The 21,023-nt window shown below is 35.7% G+C and overlaps 1 protein-coding gene and 1 non-coding gene across 21 annotated transcripts in view; one reads left to right on the plus strand and one right to left on the minus strand.

Moving 5' to 3' along the window:
• The window catches only part of HDAC9 (histone deacetylase 9), a 931,635-nt gene that overhangs the window by 820,600 nt on the left and 90,012 nt on the right, over nt 1–21,023 (minus strand). The window lies entirely within an intron of this gene.
• On the plus strand, nt 13,897–14,025 carry LOC121029016 (U6atac minor spliceosomal RNA). Its single transcript, XR_005789538.1, has one exon. It is a non-coding gene; the product is annotated as a U6atac minor spliceosomal RNA (small nuclear RNA).

Raw genomic sequence — 21,023 nt, forward strand, 5'->3', positions numbered from 1 at the left:
CTGTGTGTGTGTGTCTGTGTATATTTGCATATATAATACACATATGATTTAGCTCATAAAAATAAGCATAAAATTGAGTATTTTTGAAACAATGGTAGCTTTCTAAACCTTGAGTTAATAAAAGAAACAAAAAGATGTAAATTTTACAGTTTAATCTTTAACTTTTACTAAGAAAAGTAATAGTCATGGTAAAAGGAAAACAACATATTGCAGAAATGTTTATCAAATACAAGAGATCAAAGGTTGTTACAAAAGGGGATAAACTGACAGAAAAATAAGATGCAGAAGAAAAATAAGGCAGTAACATGGACATGCACATAGGAATCAAATTATTAGGTACACATCGGAAAAAAAGAGCATTAAAGCATTTTATTTACCAAAGTGAGGCAAATTAAGGCAACACTGAAGTACCATTTTACATTTAACTAACAAATACAAAATTCTAAGACACAATATCCAACAATACCCAGGTTCTTAGAAAAATAAAATTGATAAAGCCAAGACATTATTGTTGGCAATTTATAGTAGAAAGCCATCTGAAAGAGCACTTCAAAAATCATTTCTTAAAAATCACATCCTTTGACCCATAAAAATATTCAAAACTTTTAACTTAATAAGATCAGGCCAGAAAGTTTAAACTGAGTGAATAATGACCCATAATAATAATAATAATAATAATAATAATAATTTTAAAAATTAAAAAAAAGAAAGGCCATATTCAAACAGATTTTTGTTGTGATGTAATTTATAATAGCAAAACATTATAAATCTAAATCTTCAACATCAGAGGAATGATTAAGTAAACTAATGATTACCAAACAACTGCTCCTGGAAACCACTCATTAAAGAGTATAATACCTGAAAACAGCAATATAAGTTGAAACCAAATACAACTTGAAACCAAAAGGAAACAAACTGCACAGGTTGGTAAGGTAAGGAACAGTTCCTGTCTGTTTTTAATATTATTTATTCTATAATTAAAAATTGAGAAAAAAAATGGTTCTATAAATTATTGGTAGATATTCAAAACTAGAGACCCACAAACGGATCACATATGAAGCCAAAGCTAAAAACAAAATTAATTTATTTGAAAGAAAATTACAGCTTCTGAAATATAGTACATGCCCTGGCATTTAAATGGAGAAAAGGCTAAGTAAGAATAATGGGGAAATTACTACAGTAAAGAAATGAAAGACAAAATAAAAATGCCTATGGAAAGTATCTTCTCCATGGAGATCAAGAACTAAAGCTGGTTTTAAGCTAAGAAAACAGGAGTGAATTGGTCCATTCAAAGAAGCTAGAAAACAGAAAATAGAGTATTATAAAAATAAAAAAAACTTTGCCCGTGAATAATTTTTTTTCACTTTCCCCCACCAGTCATCCCTCTTCACTTCTGTGCACCAAGAGTAGCCCATTGGTGCCTAACTATGAAAAGCAAGGTTACAATGAGCCTTGTTTGTGTACAGTCATCATTTGCATACAAACGTTAATATTAGCTTAAAAAAAGGCACATTGATGCAGAGGTCTGGAAAAAGGGCAAGTTACCCCTTATGTCTCTATAACACTATTTGCCACATGCACTGCTCCTTCCAATTTTAGTTTCATTAAATGTAATGAAAATGAGAAAATTTGTTATGCCACGGGTGTTCACACAACTCTACCCGGATCAGCTACTGTGTTGAGACACATCTGGTGTGCCAGAAACAAACTAGGAAGTGGTGTGTAGGAGGAAAGAAAATTAAAAGTTGTCAAACATATTTCTTTAGGCACTCAACATAATCTGGTATTCTAATTATTTTCCAGATATTGATGTAGTCAAGTTTATTGCACAAGCTAAAGTAAAACTTTTAGGTTCCCCTAAAACTTTTCCTTCGCAATTCTTTACATGATAAAATTGGTATACCCACATTAATACTCCATACACCCAAAACACACATTAGGAAATTTTCTCCTTGGGATATTATGCCCCTGGGTATTAGGTTATCCTACATTCCTCAAAAATATCCAACTATTTTATGCTTGTTAATCTGTTAATAACTGGAGGACGACTTCTTCAATATTTCCCTTCTAATCTGAGCAATTATGACTATACGACAATTTTAGTGCCAAAACCAATGACAACAATGAAGACAATTAAATACAGTTTGGCAGTGGGAAATAAATTCCCTGAAATCATCAAATAATTTCACACAGACAACCCAAAACCCAACTTTATTTATTAGTATTAAATTATACACAATTGAGGCTCCTAGTCTTCTGATACACAATTCACCTTTAAAAATGCAAGCCAGCGGGCACCCGGGTGGTTTAGTCGGTTAGGCGTCGGACTTTTAATTTTGGCTCAGGTCATGATCTTGGGGTTCTAGGGTTCGAGCCCCAAGTCAGGCTCGGTGCTGACAGTACGGAACCTGCTTGGGATTTTTTCTCTCCCTCTCTCTGCTCTCCCCCACTTGTGTTTGTAGGCTCTCTCTCTCAAAATGAATAAACATTAAAACAATTTTTTTTTTAATTTTTAACAAATGCAAGCCAGGAATACCTCAGAAATCTTTCTAATCCAGTTTTCCTAAATAATAATGTACTAAGAAAAACACTTAAAAATACAGATAAACATTGATCCATTAACTCAATAAGAATATATAGACTATTTTTTTATTATTTTTTAAATTTTATTTTAGAAAGAGAGGGAGAGAGCAAGCAGGGGAGGGGAGCAGAGGGAGAGAGGGAGAAGGAGAGGGAGAGGGAGAGAATCTCAAGCAGGCTCCATGCTCAGCACAGAGCCTGAAGCCGGGCTTGATCCCATGAACCTGGGATCATGACCTGAGCCGAAATCAAGAGTCATACATTCAACCAACTAAGCCACCATGGAGCCCCAGGAATGTTAAGACTGTTTAACAGCTAAGATTTATAATGCTCATATGATATTTCAGACACTGCTCTAAGAGGCTTTCCAGGTATTAATTCACTTAATCCTCACAAGACTTTTGAAGTAGAAGACATTAATTGGTATGCCCATTGTTCAGATGAGCAAACTGAACCAGAGAGATTATGAAAGTCAGTTGATAGAACTGAGTTTCAACCCAGGTCCATAGGACTCCACCACTACTCTCTACTGCCCCCATGCCTTCCACTGTGTACCATGTCTACCTCTGTGTTATTTCCTGTGTGCCACATCTCAGCTTTCACTGTAACAGACACTTGACATGCACACTAAGCAAAAACACGATGATGATTCAAGAGATGTCAGTGAAACCAATTCTTCAGAAACAATTAATCTAAAAGGTGATGGTTTCAATTCAAGAATGCACTGAAACATCTTAAATCTTAACATCTTAAACCATAACATTTGAAACCTACTCTACAATTCAGTGTTTTTATCTAAATGGCCTCAAACCTACTAAAAGGAAGCAAACTCTGAGTAAGCATAACAGTGGGGAAGAATCCGTGATTGTCCAGAACATTATAATTTTTGATTACTTTTAATTTACCTCTGAATTAAGTAAAAGTGTCTATACACAGGTGCGACAAGTTCCACAAGGTAAGAAATCCTAAAGAAAACAAGTCTCTTAATAGGAAGGATACTGTTAAATCTTCTCTAGGTTGTCGTAGGTAACTATCTTCAACTGTTAATGCAGAAGGTAAAGAAACAAGATGATCACTCAGAAAACATCTGGAAAATAAAACGAAGTCATGAAACCCAGTAGATACCTACCTACATAAAAGTGAAAATCAACTAAAAATTCCAAGACAATTCTATGACCTGAAATTTTACTTAATTCAGGTCCAGAAGGAGACAAAAGCAAAACAAAACAAGATAATTTGACACTGTCTACAGATACCTGGGAATATATTTATTAAACTATAACAGTAAGCTCTGGCCAAGCTTACATAAAGACAGCAGATAAAGAGGAAAAGTCTTCCCCCAGTTTACTCTTAAAAATGACAGAAGAATACCCTGGTGATGACGGAGTAGAAGAGTTCTTCATTTCCTGTTATTGTGAATGTTCTGAGCACATTTTCAAGGCGTTCTCATCACCACTGCCTAATTTTCATTTATTTTCCTCAAATGCAAACGGTCAGTTGCCTAGGCTGACTTTACTGTACTTGTCTTTTCAACTCTATTCAGGAGAATAACAGGAAAATAACTCATCATGTAGGGGGAGGGGGGAATGTAAATGACGCTGGTGTCATAAGGCTTACAGGAAGCAAGAATAGTAAGGTAAGAACAAAAAGAATAGAAAACAAAGACTCACCAGACCATAGCCTACTTGAAAGGAGCTGCTTCCTATGGGTGGTAGAGGGCTGCTACAGTTTACCGGAGTCCTTGTAAAGTGCTCTGGTGGGAGGCCCCTAGCCTTCCATTGGCGTCTCTCAGAGGTACTAGTCTGACAGCCCTTCCTGAGAGTGGTCTTACACGGGGGTCAGATGGGGACACTTCTCCATCTATCAGTGGGTGGCTACATTCTGTAGGAGGCACAGGAAGCCTCCTTTAGCCTTGAGTCTACCATGTGGTCCCAAACCCAACATTATTTGTAAGAAGGCAGTAATTTTGATCCCTTTCACTTTCCTACATTTATTTCTTGATGGCTCAAAACATGAAGAGAATGGTATCATACGTAACACTCTGAAATCCCAACCAAACATAAAACAAATTTTTTCCTGCTGGTTTTCCAAATTCATAGGAAGTATGGGGAATTATTTAAAAAGCATTAGGGAAAACTAAGATTTAAGATTTAAGATACAAAACCTGAGACAGGGAATAGGGGTGGATCTTAAGCATTCTGGTAGGGGGTGAGGGGGTGCTCCTATATACCAGTTCTGTTGTGAAGTGGCCACAGGTCCCACCCTAAGCTTCCAGTGCGAGCTAAGGAACTGGGCCTGGTTCCCCTGATGTGCAAAACAAGAGGGCTATACAAGGCCATCTTCAGGGCACCTATGGGCACCAACATTCTATGATGTTATAACTAAAAGTAACTAGCTGTGGCAGTACTTTTAATGTGAAAAATGAAAACCCACATCAGTCCCACATCACAAGACTGAAGTCAGCCCAGAGCCAGAGCACTCTCTAAGAAAGATGAAAATGTTGTTGATCTGCAGTAATTTTAGAAACTGGTGAAGAGAGCAAAAAATACACTGAGAAATTAAAACAGGACATTGACCTCTGTGAAAAGATCAGATACAGAAAAATAATTACTGGACTAAGGGAAAAGTAGTTTTTCCCTGTATTATTTTTAAAGTAGGTATGTCCTTGAAAATAGTATTAAAAATATTGAATCCTCAATTGCCCAATGGTATTAGGCCACTTCCAAAACCCAATAAAATCCCAAATTAGCTTGCAGATGAATGATGGCTTTAAGAATTTATCCAGAATCCAGTGTGATCCTATAGATGGGATGGGACAAACTCCTCAGAAAATGCCAAGAAACATTTGATTCAGGCCAAAAAGCACTGAAACATTCCACTGACATAGAACCCACAAGTCAACATGAAGCTTTCACTGGAAGATACAGCCTTTGCGTGCAGTTTTCCAGGGATCCAGCCAAAACTCAGAGATTATTGAAAAAAGCTCTCAAAACCAAAATGATTCCAAATAGAGGTTTCTATGACAGGGGAATTCTGAATGGAAATTTATCATTCACAACCAATGGCTTCAATAGCTGATCCCATTACATCAAAGGATTTTAATTCTTTCCTGGAAATTCTTTACAAATTACAGGTAACCGCAGTCTGAACAGAACTTCTGTGTATTTTTAAACAAGTCAATTGTTTCAATGAGATAAATACATTTATTTCCACCAGACAGATAATTGTTTTCTTGTTCAATTGCATTACATTTGTGTATCCAGGTATAAAATGTTACAAATGGAAAATTACTGAGAAGCAAAGCAGTCATTAGTGTGACTTATAAACGGAGCAGAAATGTTAAAAAAGTTTTTCTAATGCTTTTTTATGTTCCCAAATATGTATTTTTATTTTTTAATCTCTTCTATATCTTTAAATTTTTTTTTAATGTTTATTTATTTCTGGGACAGAGAGAGACAGAGCATGAATGGGGAGGGGCAGAGAGCGTGGGAGACACAGAATCCAAAGCAGGCTCCAGGCTCTGAGCTGTCAGCACAGAGCCCGACGCGGGGCTCGTACTCACAAATGTCACAAACCGTGAGATCATGCCCTGAGCCGAAGTAGGTCGCTCAACCGACTGAGCCACCCAAGTGCCCCTAATCTCTTCTATATCTGATTGCAGAGCAAATCCTCATGCCCAAACACAACACAAACAGAACTAAGATGTTGGCTGACCAACAAGAATGGCGAAATGACTTGAATATAAATAGACACAAAAGTAAAATAAATTCAAGGATAAATTACTCACCTTCGTAAGAAATCCAGAAATTTGGGAAACTCTGGGAAGTAAAAATAAATCATTTTCAAGTATCACTACTGGAAATACACTATTTCTAGATATCATTTTGTAGATAGAAGAATTGTGTCATAAAAGCATGTATCTGATTACCTTCCCAAGAGATTTCTCACCTATCAACTGTCCTCAATTAAAGACAGCCTCAAAGCAAACAAAATAGACATTAAATGACAAAAAAAGTCAGCACCTTGTTGTTGAAGGCAGATTATTTCCTTATGGAATTTGCACATAAATGGTCAATAAGAAAGAATGGCCAAAGACAGTCTCCCCTTACTTACCAGAAAGTAGGAAGGCACACAATTAGAATTACAATACCTAACACACAATATCCTGGGGACACAAGTGCCATTCAATAAAAAAAATGTTGGTTTTGTTAATATTAGTATTTTAATGTCTCCGGATTAAAGCTGATGGCACCTATTCTCCATCTGTTCAATAGTTTTTGTGTCACATACTATACCAACATATACACTGTACATTTTTTAAATAGAAAGATCTTATTTTTTTCCAAACTTCTTAGAAATTCATCATGTTTCACATTGTACAATCAAAATACTGTTAAAGGGTATTGACTACAATTTAAATATCACACATTGACCAAATACTCAAAACTGATTAAAAATGGGTATTGTGATGTTAACACAGATCTAGAAACACATGAGGAGGTACAATATAATTTTGAATAAGGCATAGTAAACATATATGATCACTTTAACCAATGATTCTTCTCTTTTTTTTTCTTTGTGTAAGCTGATTGTATGAGATTTTAAGAGTTAGAAGACTTAGTAATAGAATAAAAATACCATAAGAACTTGAAATTTCTTTACAGTGTTGGAGTTAAAGAAAAATTAATGCTAGTCTGTTTTTGTTTTCTGAATATTTTTTACAGTTATATTAACTTAAAGCTATATAAAATAGGGGTAGGCTCCCTGTAAAGAATTTCTTTTAATGTTTATTTATTTATTTTTGAGAGCAAGAGAGCACAAGCAGGGGAGGGGCAGAGAGAAAGACAGAATGTGAATCAGGCTCCAGGCTCTGAGCTGTCAGCACAGAGCCCAACATGGGGCTCAAACCCATGAACTGTGAGATCATTACCTGAATCTAAGTGAAACACTCAACTGACTGATCCACCCAGGCACCCCAAGAATTTTTTAATCACATCTTTAAAATTTAGGAGGAAATCTGTTGGTCCAAAGATGCTTTTAGACAAGATTATACACTTTGAATTATTTAATATATTATAATAATCTAATTAATAGTAAATCAATAAAAACTTCCAAAATAGCAATGAGGAAGTTTTGCTGTAAAATTTATTTTCTGAATTTACCCAAGGCCACTTTTGCAGCTTAGAACATTTTTTTAACATATAGATATTTTTCCCCAGTATTTGTCAGCTGTAAAAAAAAAAAAAAAATCCTAAAATTTCTTAAACCAATCTTCACATTTTTGGAAAAGGAAATCAAAGTCCTAGGAATTAAAATGTGAAACCGGATTCTATATACCTACTTAAATACCAAGTCAAAATTACAGCAAAGAAATCCTAATTCCTGTTTCATTTTTCATTTAAGGTGAAAAATAAAGGTAAAAGTAATGGTCTGGTGATCTCACAAATCCAAAGCACAATATTTAAAATGGGAGAAACAGGAGTGGGGGAAACCACCAGCTTCATGGAGCTTACATTCTCATGCACATACAGACAAACCAATGTCAAGAGCGAACTCTGTCCCCAACCAAGTTTTTGTGTACTGACTCATCTTTCTTCTCTAAGCCTGTAATTCCCACCTGGAGAGCGAGAATCACATTCTTACCCTCTGTTCCTCTCTCTCACTCCCCTATGGGGTTTGTTCTGTCAGATGACTTCTGTTCACTTACACAGGATTCCAAGATGCCTTACTCAGCCTAACCCACAGGAGCTACCCACCTTACTACACCTGCGTGTAACAATTTCACTCGAATTTCCAATATCACTTCAGAGTCAACAGAAACAAAACCAAACATATTCTCTCTCAGAACTGACTGCCTATTTCAACTTCCCCTATTGCTACCATTATTATTCTCCAGAATTCTCAGTCCTAAATTTTAGTCAGCTTTAATTCCTCCCTCACCTGTAGCATCCATATCTAGTCAGTCTCCACACCCCACATGTCAGAGTTCTCCAGAGAAACAGAGACATATTATAAGGAATTGGCTCACAGAATATGGAGGCTGATAAGTCCAAAAATCTGCACAGCTGGTGTTTCAGTTTGAGTCTGAAGGTCAACAAGGCTTCTGTGGAACCGGGAGGAACCAATGTTCCAGTTCAGAGGCTGTCAGGCAGAATTCTCTCTTATTTGGGGGAGGTCAGCCTTTTGTTCTATTCAGGCCTTCGCTTAATTGGATGAGGCCCACCCACATTATGGAGACTCAGCCTGCTTTACTCAGTCTACAAATTAAAATGTTAATCTCACTCTTACAGAAACACCCAGAATAACGTTTGACCAAATATCTTGGCACCCAGTGGCCTAGTCAAATTGATGCAAAAAATTCACCATCACACCACAGTTTTACTTTTCAAAAGTCACACTTGTTTTCTCTATTCTTGGTCTCACTACCATCATCTCATATCAGGTCCTTATGATCCCCTACTGGTTTTAGCAAAAGGATGTAAACCAGCCCCCTCACCTTCCTTTAGTTTACGCATCAGTGAATATGCTGTGGATACATTTATTTTTGGAAATGTTTTTGTCATATCATCCCTGTTCTATATACCGTAATTCACAATGACATCTTACTCTAAAAAGATCCATTCTTTTTCTTACAATATATTGCCCTATATAATCCAGCCCTACTTTGCCTACTGACCTGTTTCTTCTATCAATCTCCTAATTTAGAACTTGCATTATAACCGGCCAACAGCTTAAATATCTTCTTCTCTCATCCACACCCATTCCCTCCGCAACATACTTCCCCTTCTCTGGAAAGCATTGCGAACTCTTCTTTGCCTACCTCAATCCCATCCACCTGCCAAGCTCTGTCTCCAGTTTCAACTCCTTTTTGAAGTTTTCCTAATTCTCCAAACCACATGAATCTTTTAGTTTCTAGCCCTCATGTACATTTAAAATAAACAAAACCACTGCTATTCTAAACTACTCTGTCTTGTTCATGAATTTATTTATTTTTTTAAATATTTATTTGGAGAGAAAGAAAGAGAGAGAGAGCATGAGTGGATGAGGGGCAGAGAGAGAGAGAGAGAGAGGGAAAAAGAGAATCCCAAGCAGGCACCACACCACCAGTGCAGAGGTGGACATGGGGCTCCATCGCACGACCTGAGCCAAAATCAAGAGTCAGACACTTAACCAACTGAGCCACCCAGGTGTTCCCATGAATTTATTTCTATTGCACATCCCTCTTTCCCTGGTTCCCAATATCACCCTATCACTTCCAAACACACACCTTCTATTTATGCTGGGTTGAAAATCTTGGAAACTCTGCTGTGCCAAGCACTGTTTAAGGCAAGAGACATACAAAGAAGCACTACTCTAAAAGCCTTACAGTCTAATATGAGAGAGAGATAATTACTATAATAATTAAGGAACAATGTACTGCATGCTGTAACAAAGGTAGATACAGTGCTCTAAGGGAATATAGAGAATATAACAGAGGATGAAACTAAATATCCCTAGTAGAATAATGTGGTTGGAGATAAATTTAACAGGAGGAAAAGGCATTTCAAGTACTGAAAATAACCAGTGCAAAAGAACAGAAACAGTGAACATACACATATACACACACACACACACACACACACACACACACACACACATATATACCTTCTTATATACATATATACACAGTTATATACATATGCATATATACATATCGATACATATATACACGCATTTACATTTATATTCATATATATTCATATAAGATATGATGAGACATTTACCACATTGGCAAACTAACTGGGTGTTAAGGATCAGAATCCAGGCACAAAATGGCTTAAAAGCAAGAGATTAAATTCAGTAAAAGTATCATTGAGTAATAGGAACGGAGCCCTAGAAACAAAAGTATCTGTCATATTGAGAATAGTAAGTCCAGAACTTGAGTGTGGAGCTGAGGAGAAGCAAACATGGCTGGAGCATGGAGCCACACCACTTCTAACTGAGAGACTAGGAAATCCCTAAAATACAGGTAGATTTTTATTCGTCCCTTATCGATGACCATAAGGAACAAAGAATTTTCATTACTCATTTGGTGACAAATCTAAGCTCATCTGGCAATAAAACTGGCCTAAACAGACAGGAGATTATTTATTATTTTAACCTCATTTAGTATTAATAGCTATGAACTTCACTGCAGAAATAAATATTAAATGTTTTTATTATGAGGAACTGTCCCAGACCCCATTAAAAGTGACATGACACCAAAAACAATAAGATACCTAAGAATAAACCTAACTAAAGAAGGAAAAGATCTACACTCTGAAAACTGTAGAACATTTATGAAAGAAACTCAAGAGGACACTAAGCAATGGAAAAGCATTCCATGCTCATGGATTAGAAGAACAAACATTGGTAAAATGTCCATACTACTCAAATCAATCTACACATATAATGAATTCTTACCAAAATATCACCAGTATTTTTCTCAGAGCTAGAACAGACAATCCTAAAATTTGTATGAAACCACCAAAGAACCTGAATAGCCAAAGCAATTCTTAAAAAGAAACACAAAACCAGAGGCATCATGATTCCAGATTTCAAGTTACATTAGAAAGCTGTAGTCATCAAAACAGTATGCTACTGGAACAAAAACAGACATATAGATCAATGGAACAGAAGAGAAAACCCAGAAATGGACCCAGAATTAAATGGCCAACTCATCTTCAACAAAGCGGGAAAGAATATCCCATGGAAAAAAAGGCAGTCTCTTCAACAATGTTGTTGGAAAAAATCCTGTGTCTTTCAGGAACACACTGAAGGATAAAAGTGGACCACTTTCTTACACCATATGCAAAAATAAATTGAAAAAGAATGAGAGACCTAAATGTGACACAGGAAACCATCAAAATACTTCAGGACAAAACAGGCAGCAATCTCTTTGACCTTGGCTGTAGAAAGTTCTTACTAGAACACATCACCAAAGGCAAAGGAAACAAAAGCAAAGAAGAACTATTGGGATTTCATCAAGAAAAAAAGCTTCTGCACACTGAAGGAAACAACAAAACCAAAAGGCAGCCTACGTAATGGGAGAAGATATTTGCAAACAACATATAAAGGGTTAGTATCTAAATAGTATCTTATAAAGGGTTAGTATCTTATAAAGGGTTATAATAGTATCTTATAAAGGATTAGTATCTAAAATCTATAAGGATTTATCAAACTCAAAACCCCAAATACAAATAGTTAAGAAATGGTCAGAAGACATGAATAGATACTTTTCCAAATTACATCAAAATTACTAGCAGACACATGAAAAGATGCTCAATATCACTTACCATCAAAGAAATACAAATCAAAACCACAATGAGATACCACCTCACACCTATCAGAATGGCTAAAATTAACAACAAACAAACAACAGGTGTTGGCAAGGATGAGGAGAAAGGGGAACCCTCTTGTATTGTTGGTAGGATTGCAAACTGGTGCAGCCATTCTGGACAACAGCATGGAGGTTCCTCAAGAAACTAAAAAGAGGAACTACCCTATGACCCATCATTTGCACTATTAGGCATTTACCCAAAGGATACAAAAATACAGATTCAAAGAGGTATGTGCACCCCAATGTTAATAGCAGCATGATCACTAATAGCCAAATTATGGAGACAGCCCAAATGTCCCTCGACTAATGAATGGATAAAGAAGATATGGTGTATACATACAATGGAATATTACTCAGCCATCAAAAAGAATGAAGTCTTGCCATTTGCAATGACATGGATGGAACTAGAATGTATTATGCTAAGTGAAATAAGTCAGAGAAACACAAATATTGTACCATTTTACTCATATGTGGAATTTAAGAAACAAAACAGAGGAACATATAAGAAGGAGGAAAAAGAGAAGAAAGGGAAACAAACCACAAGAGACTCTTAATGATAGAGAACAAAGTGTGGGTTCACAGAGGGAGGTGGGTGGGCGATGGTCTGGATGGGTGATGGGTACTAAGGAGGGCACTTGTGATAAGTACTAGGTGTTGCATGTAAGTGATTAATCACTAAATTCTACTCCTGGAACCAATATTGCACCGAATGTTAACTAACAAAAATGTAAATTGAAGAAAAAGGAAAAGATTTTTTAAAAGGCTAAATAAAGTTTTAAAAATAAAAATAAATAAAAATAAAAAATAAAAGTGACATGCCATGTAACACAGGATTTATGTCCCATGCTACCTTTTAAAAAACTGATAAAATCTCTTAGCTTTATACCCTCTGGATCCTTCCATGTTGCTGCAAATGGCAAGATCTCTTTCTTTTCATGGCTGAATAATACTAAGTGAAACACATCAGTCAGAGAAAGACAAATACCATGTGATTTCACTTACATGTGGAATTTAAGAAACAAAGAAAAAAAGAGACAAACTAAAAATCAGACTCTTAACTACAGAGAAGAAACTAATGGTTACCAGAGGGGAGGTGGATAGGGAGAAGGGTGAAGTAGGTGAAGGGAATGTTTTTGTCATGAGGAGCACTGAGTAATGTACAGAACTGTTGAATCACTATGCTGTATACCGGAAACAACTATTAACACTGTATGTTAAGTATACTGGAATTAAAAATTTTTTAACTCCAAAGCTGGTAAATGTTAAAATTAAAAAAAAAAAAAAACACAACTGATAAAATCTCATTTCTAAAACACACCTGGCTCCTGGGGTTTTGGAATATTCTACGGACCTTAGATTTTGAGATTTCACAGAACCAGTCAGATACAGAAGGGGATCTATTGCCCAAGAAAGGTTTTAGAATCCATGGAAGATCCATTTAGGATTGTTTTGTTAAATGGAGGGTGAGTTCTCATTGCCAAACACATTCTATTTTTGACCATCTTTGTGATCCGTGGCAATGTTTATTTTACTTATGTACTATTAGTTAAAAACAAAAAATAAACTGCCAATCATGGACTCTTATATCAACCTTTTTACTCCCCTTATAATGCCAAGAATACCAGGAAAAAATTGTAAAAGAACATTCTCTTTGCCTCCTATAAACTTAATAGATAGTTTCCTGGAATTGTCTATTCAAATAGAAAATTAATTTCCATGCACAGCTGGAAATACCACATTGGCAAGCAAAGAAAACATCAAACACCAGTATATTAAAGTGTAGGAACTATAAAGACTCAACAAAACAGAATCTGCTCAGTAAGATGGTCATATGAGAACATATTTTCACCTGTTTATTTAATTTTAAGTACATCTCTTAAAGTGAAGTAGCAATAATCAAGGAAGCTTTGGATTCGGAGAAACAATGAGAGGATTACATCATTCAAGCCGTTTTTCTATCCTTGTATGAAAGGAGAAGAGGTTAGCACATTCCTTGCCAAGGATAAAAGATGTCCTCAGGCCTGCACAATACATGTATGGGTAAGACACTGCCACCTACTTTGTGGCATGGTTGCTTTTTTATTTTTCACTTTGGGATGATGTAGAAGTTCTAAAGATAGTGGTGACAGCTGTGCAATAATGTAAAAATACTTCAGGCCAAGGAAGTACACACTCTAAAAGGGTTAAAGGGTAAATTTCATGTTATGTGTATTTTACTGTTATATAAAATATAATTTCAATAATATACAAAAAGCTCTTTAAAATCAATAAAAAATAGTCTAAAAGAAACATATGCAAAGGGTACAAACAAATTGAAAACAGGGGAAGAAAATCCAATAAATACATGGAAAAATGTTCAAAACCACTAATAAGAATGCAAGTAAAAATGACTACAAACTATCATATTCAATCTTTCAAATTAGTGAAGATTAAAAATATTGAGAATTTTAAAAAGAAAAAAAGGCAGCTTTTCTAGACCCACCAAAAAGATCAGGTTATGTTTATACATCATCCTTCATTTGCTTAGGCCTAATGGGTATTCGTCTTTGTACTGACCCATCAAGAAAAAGCAGGCTCATGGTGCCATCTGGGGACTCTTCCCCGATGCTGTACCTGCATCAGCAATGACTTATATGGTCAATACTCAACTAATAACCAAACTAAACAAAACAATACACTTCATATACTTCAAAGAAGAAGAAGAAGAAGAAGAAGAAGAAGAAGAAGAAGAAGAAGAAAAGAAAAGACAAGAAAAAAGAAAAGAAAAGAAAAGAAAAGAAAAGAAAAGAAAAAGAAAAGAACAAAAGAAAGAAAGGCAGAAACCATAACATCACCTTCAGTAACTGCCATACAGAAAGGCCAGTAAAAAGGAGTAACAAGGTGAGCATGAGAAAACCTCATATGGCATCCAGGCAGTCGGTCCCCTTGGTCCTGCTGCCTTAATTCTCAAGTTATCAGAATACAAATTAAGAATCTCCAGCACTGACATTTTGTATATAACAGCAAGGAGAAATTTCAATAAAAATCAATGTGTTATGAAAGTAAGACACAGAAAAACAGTCTGTGTGAACTTTATTCATCGTGGAACCTCTGAATGAGTGAAAGGTTGACTTCAGGAGCATTTCTAGACCAAACACAACAGAGTCCCAAAGTGTAATATTGTGTTAAAAACCTGGAGCTACATCTCTATTATCTTTAACAAAGAACCCCAAAACACCATGTACTTCGGTAAATCTGCTGGGATATCCCACAAGCAAAGTGAGGGATCAATTTAATTAACTACATATAGGAGGCAGTAAGTGGATGGGAAAATACATGGGACAAAGTAGGAGCTGAAGAAATACTTGTTGAACTGAACTGAGCAAGTGGTAGAAGCTAATACACAGTACCTGTATGTACTGATGAAATTTATTATTGTTCCAACTTTCCACCATACTTAACCTATGGAAAATATACAAAATATCTATAGAGCCAGTTGTAAAGGTTTATTCTTTTCCACTTGGCATCCCCAGTAACAACCAACCCACAGCATGGTGCTCAGAGGCTAAGTGAAGATTAATTTCCCCAGAATCAACATCTTTGACTCAAATCCTATGGACAAAAATACAGAAAGTTTTAAGTATGGGGGTGAAATGTAAATGATGACAAGGTGATCAAAACAAAGATTCTAACAGAAGACAGGCCAGATGATACAGATAAGTCACCTCAGTGAGACCTACTCAAATAAACCAGAAGTAGTCTCTTTTAGTATCCTATCAGAGAAATGTGAGGATTCAATCAGTAACTTCCAACTTCCTCATTTGCTACTCACACTAAAACTTCATTTCATATTAAATGAAATATATTTATATGTATATATAGAAACATATTTGTCTATAGAAAACTCAATTTCAATTTTCACAAATTAATACTTGATCTTATAATGCATGTGCACTCTGGTATCTTGTAATATGGTCTATTCTATTGAACCATTTAATTGCAAGTACAAAACTGATTCCATGGCCTGATAAGACCCCATGTGACATGCAGAAAACACAGGACTATATGATTTCTTTCTAGCTCATTAAAGGAAAGATCATGATTTTATGTAGACGCGATCTAAAAATATCCACAACTCCTAAATGCTAGGTCCTCAATGACCTTTCCAAAGCTAATTACTGAATGAAATGATATAACCCCTGTAACATCTTTGCTTTCCCTTCTTCCTCACAATAAATACCCACAATACTTTCCATTCAACAGGCTTTAGAAGTGATTTTTCCCAGGGTGTACAACTATTGCCCCACCTGACAGCAGAGGTGAACACAGGGGATTTTGCAATGAAAAGTTAAACATTTACCAAAGGAACTCCCTTAACCCGTAATAAAGTACATTTGAATCTCTGTAAGCCACCCAGCAATAACTAAACAAAAGTCAAAATGGTACTCACGCAGCAGCAGCAAACCACATAAACCTTGGTTTTAATTAAATGAAAGATATTTCATAGTAGTTGTATTCTCCCTTCGAAACTACACAATTTGTTCCCTGAAATAAAATTATTCTAAGTTTCTAGAATAGCATCTTTGTCACTTTTGTAGATTTTCTTAATTGGATGCCGTCTGTTGCAGACCCCCCTCTTCATCCCACCTCATCCTCACCATCTTTAGTAATGGCCCAAACTTGTGGGTGTGCAGGAGTCTCTGGTGAAAAATGAGCTGGCTTTGAGTCAAACAATACTTCCCAATCACAATCGGGGTTTTTTCAGTACATAGCTAGGGAAAGGTCTTGTTTACTTCTTCCCATTATAGCTTAAAAACCATCTAAAACATTGTTTCCTCAAAGGCATTACCATCGAGACATGGAATCCTAACAGCATCATCTGTGCTTGTCAAGTGATTTCAAATTGCTTTACTTTGTAAACCTTCTCTTGCTTTCTAAGTCTACCGGGTAAAGAAGTAAATTCCACATGTATTTAATAGCATTTGGATATTTTATTCATGACAGTTTATAAAATAAAATGTAAAGCCTCAAAGTTTTAACTTTAAAAAGCACTTTGAATTATAAACATGAAAGAAATATTAATGTCAAAAAATTAGGTCCATTGTAATCCTGTAATCAAAGCATTCTGTGCATTTTCCAAACTTGGCAAGCCACATTTTTATTTTTAATTTTTGAACTACTAATTCTGGAGGAAAAACAAACACCATTAACTTCCTCTTCAGTCACTAGCCGTCAGTGCCATGTGTTTTTATCGCTTCCTGCCACAAGGAAATACGTTTGAAACAAAGAATGATATTCAAAAAAGAGTTCTCTGGGTGTTTAAAGTCATTCTTTCAGGAATTGAGAAACACTGTAAACATATTTAAATAATGGTACAGAATGATAAAACTATTCAGAAAACCTTCACATTTCTTTTATTACGTGATAATGCTCAAAACAAGCCTGTCAAGATTATTTAAAAATAAACTGAGTTGGTCAAGTTAAATAAGTTCCCTTCCTAACACAGCTAATAAATGACAGAGCTTGAATCCAAATCCACTCAGTTTTATACCCAACCTCATAGTGGAATCTATATTCCATTGTTTTCCTTATGAACCTTTTGATCAAACTGTAGGTTTTTATATTAGCCTATTTGTCTAAACCATCATGGGTTTTTGTGGACGAGTCGTGGGGAGAGCCTTCGCTGAGGCTAAGGATGATAAGAACATGAAGATGAAGAAGTATTCAACACCTTCCTTATTAAGTCCTATGTACTAGATAGTACACTAAATACTGGGAATCCTCAGCAAAGATGTAAACTATACCTCTTACTCTGAGGAGTTGGTAAGAAATTGAAAAAAAAAGGGTGGTCTTAGTTTGGGTTGCTATGCCAAAATACCACAGCTTGGGTGGTTGAAACAACATAAATGTTTTTCTCACAGTTCTAAAAGCTGGGAAGTCGAAGATCAAGGTGCTGGCAGATTCAGCGTCTGGTGAGAGTCCTCTTCCTCATTTGTAGATAACCACCTTCCTTCTGCATGCTCACATGGCCCTTCTTGGTACATGCTCATGGAAGAAGATCTTTCTCTCTTCTTCTTATAAGAGCACTAATCCCATCGTGAGGGTCCTACTCTTATGACCTAATCTAAACCTGATTATCTCGGGGCGCCTGGGTGGCTCAGTCGGTTAAGCGTCCGACTTCAGCTCTGGTCATGATCTCACGGTTTGTGGGTTTGAGCCCCACGTCAGGCTCTGTGGTGACAGCTCAGAGCCTGGAGCCTGTTTCGGATTCTGTGTCTCCGTCTCTCTCTGGCCCTCCCTCGTTCATGCTCTGTCTCTGTCTCAAAAATAAATAAACGTTAACAAAAATTAAAAAATTAAATTAAATTAAAAAAACCTGATTATCTCCCAAATGCCCCACTTCCAAAAACCAACACATTGAGAACCAGGGCTTCAACATACAAATTTGGAGGTGCCATAAACATTGGGCCTATAACAGGAAACTGACAGGTAAAACAAGTGATCGCAATTAGTTTGATATATGAAATACCACAAATATTATCACTTAATTATACTTGACAAATATTTCTTGATAGTGAAAGGGAAGCAAATTTTTTACCATCAATGAAATCCATGAGATAAACAATAATCTCCATGTTTTACAAATGAGAAAACTGTGGCTCAGAAATGATAATTTGTCCAAGATCAAAAAGTGAGCAAGTGAGGGAGACTGGTTTTAAACACGAATCTACCTAGCTTCAAAGCCCAGCCTCTTTTTACTAGAGAGCTGTAACCAAGGGCAACAACAGCCTTCCTCACGGCCTCTTCTAGGGTGTATATAGCATGGCTCTTCCTACCAAGGAAGAGAGTAGCTCCAAGAGCCAAGTACAAACACACATAGCATGTAAAAACCCTCTGAATAAGAGATGACTAAGGCCTGAATGCTGATACAATAAAAGCAGGTCAGGAAACTAATTAAAAGCACAGATCCTAAACTAGCCTGTCCCACTTGCAAAAGAGAACACTCTACCTAGTAAAATGGTAGAGACACTGGTTTCATGGCAGACATAGTACGACTCTAATTCTCAAAAAATATTTCATAAGCTAACAAAAGAACAAAGATACCTACATATTTGAAATATAAAACCAATACGAAAAAAAAAAAGTATTTTAATGTTGAAGCAAATTAACCTGGAACGGAGATACAGATTTGATTTACTTTTCTTCAGCTCTGAGAAAGTCATTGTGACTCAGTGAGTACTAAGGCTGTAGCAAAGTTTCTGTTTAACTTTTTTTAACTTTTTTTTTTTTCTTTGAGGGAGAGAGAGAGACAGCGTGAGCAGGGGGAGGGGCAGAGAGAGAGGGAGATACAGAATGTGAAGTGGACTCCAGACTCTGAGCTGTCAGCACAAAGACTGACATAGGTCTCAAACTCACCAGCCGAGCTGTGACATCATGACCTAAGCCAAAGTCGGATGCTTAACTGACTAAGCCACCCAGGCTCTCCAAGGCTGTAGCAAAATTTTAAAAATATACATCTTTTCCAGCACTTTGCATAGTAGGTACTTAATAAACATGCTGTGAATGAATGGATGCAGGCAAGAAAAAATGAATTAGGATTCAGATTAAATGGTCACATTCACAGTATATAATTAAATATCTCATTTTATGTAGGGGTTTTGAAATGATTTCTTCAATTTCCAGTTAAACGTCTACCCATATTTATTTTCAAGCCTAACTTGCATGATAGCCAAAAGATCTAGATATTTTTGTGTTCCAAAACAAAATAATTGCATGCTATTTTACTCACAATTTTGAAATTTGCAGTTCATAAAAATACTATGTTTAAAAGGAATTTGGGGAAAATGGGTATTACTGAGAATAAAGAAATGTGTTTATATGTAGTGTGGTGACATAGGAGATTTTTTAAACTAGGTAATTTTGCTTATTAGTGGTACAAATTGGGAAGGATAAAGAAAAAAAGAAAAGCAATGATCTTTATTTCAATATACTATTTAGTAGCCATTTCAATGGTAATGTAGAGGTGTTACAGAATAATACCTCTACTCGATCTTACTTTCTGGTCATCATTTTTCTCTTATTTCATAATCTTATTATTAATGTCTTTTATTTTGCAATACTGAAGATCTTTTTCTAAGCCAGTTTATGTCCTTTTTTGAAAGAAAAGCCATATATGTGTATGTGTGTATCTATAGACAAACACATATATTCATATACATTATATATAAATGCCCATAATCATTTATGCATATACATAATTATATACAATTATATATGTATATGTCTCTTTCCTGGGTGCATTCTGTCTCTTTCACACATATGAAATTGTATGTTATATAATATATGTCATATATTATATATCAATAAATATATTTATATATTTATAATTTATATTTTTATGGATTATATATTATTTATTTTATATGCTTATATAAAATACAAATATTTATATGTTATTTATTTGTATATACTTATATATACAAATATCTAATTTATATCCAGAAACTACATATAATTATATATAAATTAGAAATTATATACAATAAAACTATATACATAAATTATATATGTATAATTTAGAAATGAGACAATCCTTATATTAACTCAACATTTATTTACAAGTTAATCTTTATGTATTCCATATGAGGGCACATAAAAATATCTCATGCTCACACAAATATGAGAAAATCACTTCTCTCAAGATCTCACTTTAATTAACGTTTGGGTTTGGGGGCACTTGGTTTACACCTCAGTGACGTGTGTAAAAGGGTGGTCAGGAGACCTCAAATATGACTAAGTGTCATAATGTCAGACAGTACTGGCTGATTTCCTCAACACTCAGTGGTAGCTAGAGTCCCAGGGTGGTCACAACTGTGTCCCTGTGCTCGGAGCCTATCAGAGTACCAGCTGGTTTTACCACAAGGACTTGTAAATCCCTAAGGATTCTATCTAGGTAGGTTCAAGTGGGGCCTGAGAATTTGTGTATTGATAAGCCCCATGTGATTCCTATCAGACAAGACTGAAAAACACTGTTAGCATGTATGGGAAGGAGCACATTGAAGGAGAAGGCCAGAAATGTGGTTTGCCCTATACCATGGACACTAGA

This window comes from Herpailurus yagouaroundi, unplaced genomic scaffold (assembly GCF_014898765.1).
Source record: "Herpailurus yagouaroundi ecotype Mexico unplaced genomic scaffold, PumYag 100, whole genome shotgun sequence".
Taxonomy (NCBI): domain Eukaryota; kingdom Metazoa; phylum Chordata; class Mammalia; order Carnivora; family Felidae; genus Herpailurus; species Herpailurus yagouaroundi.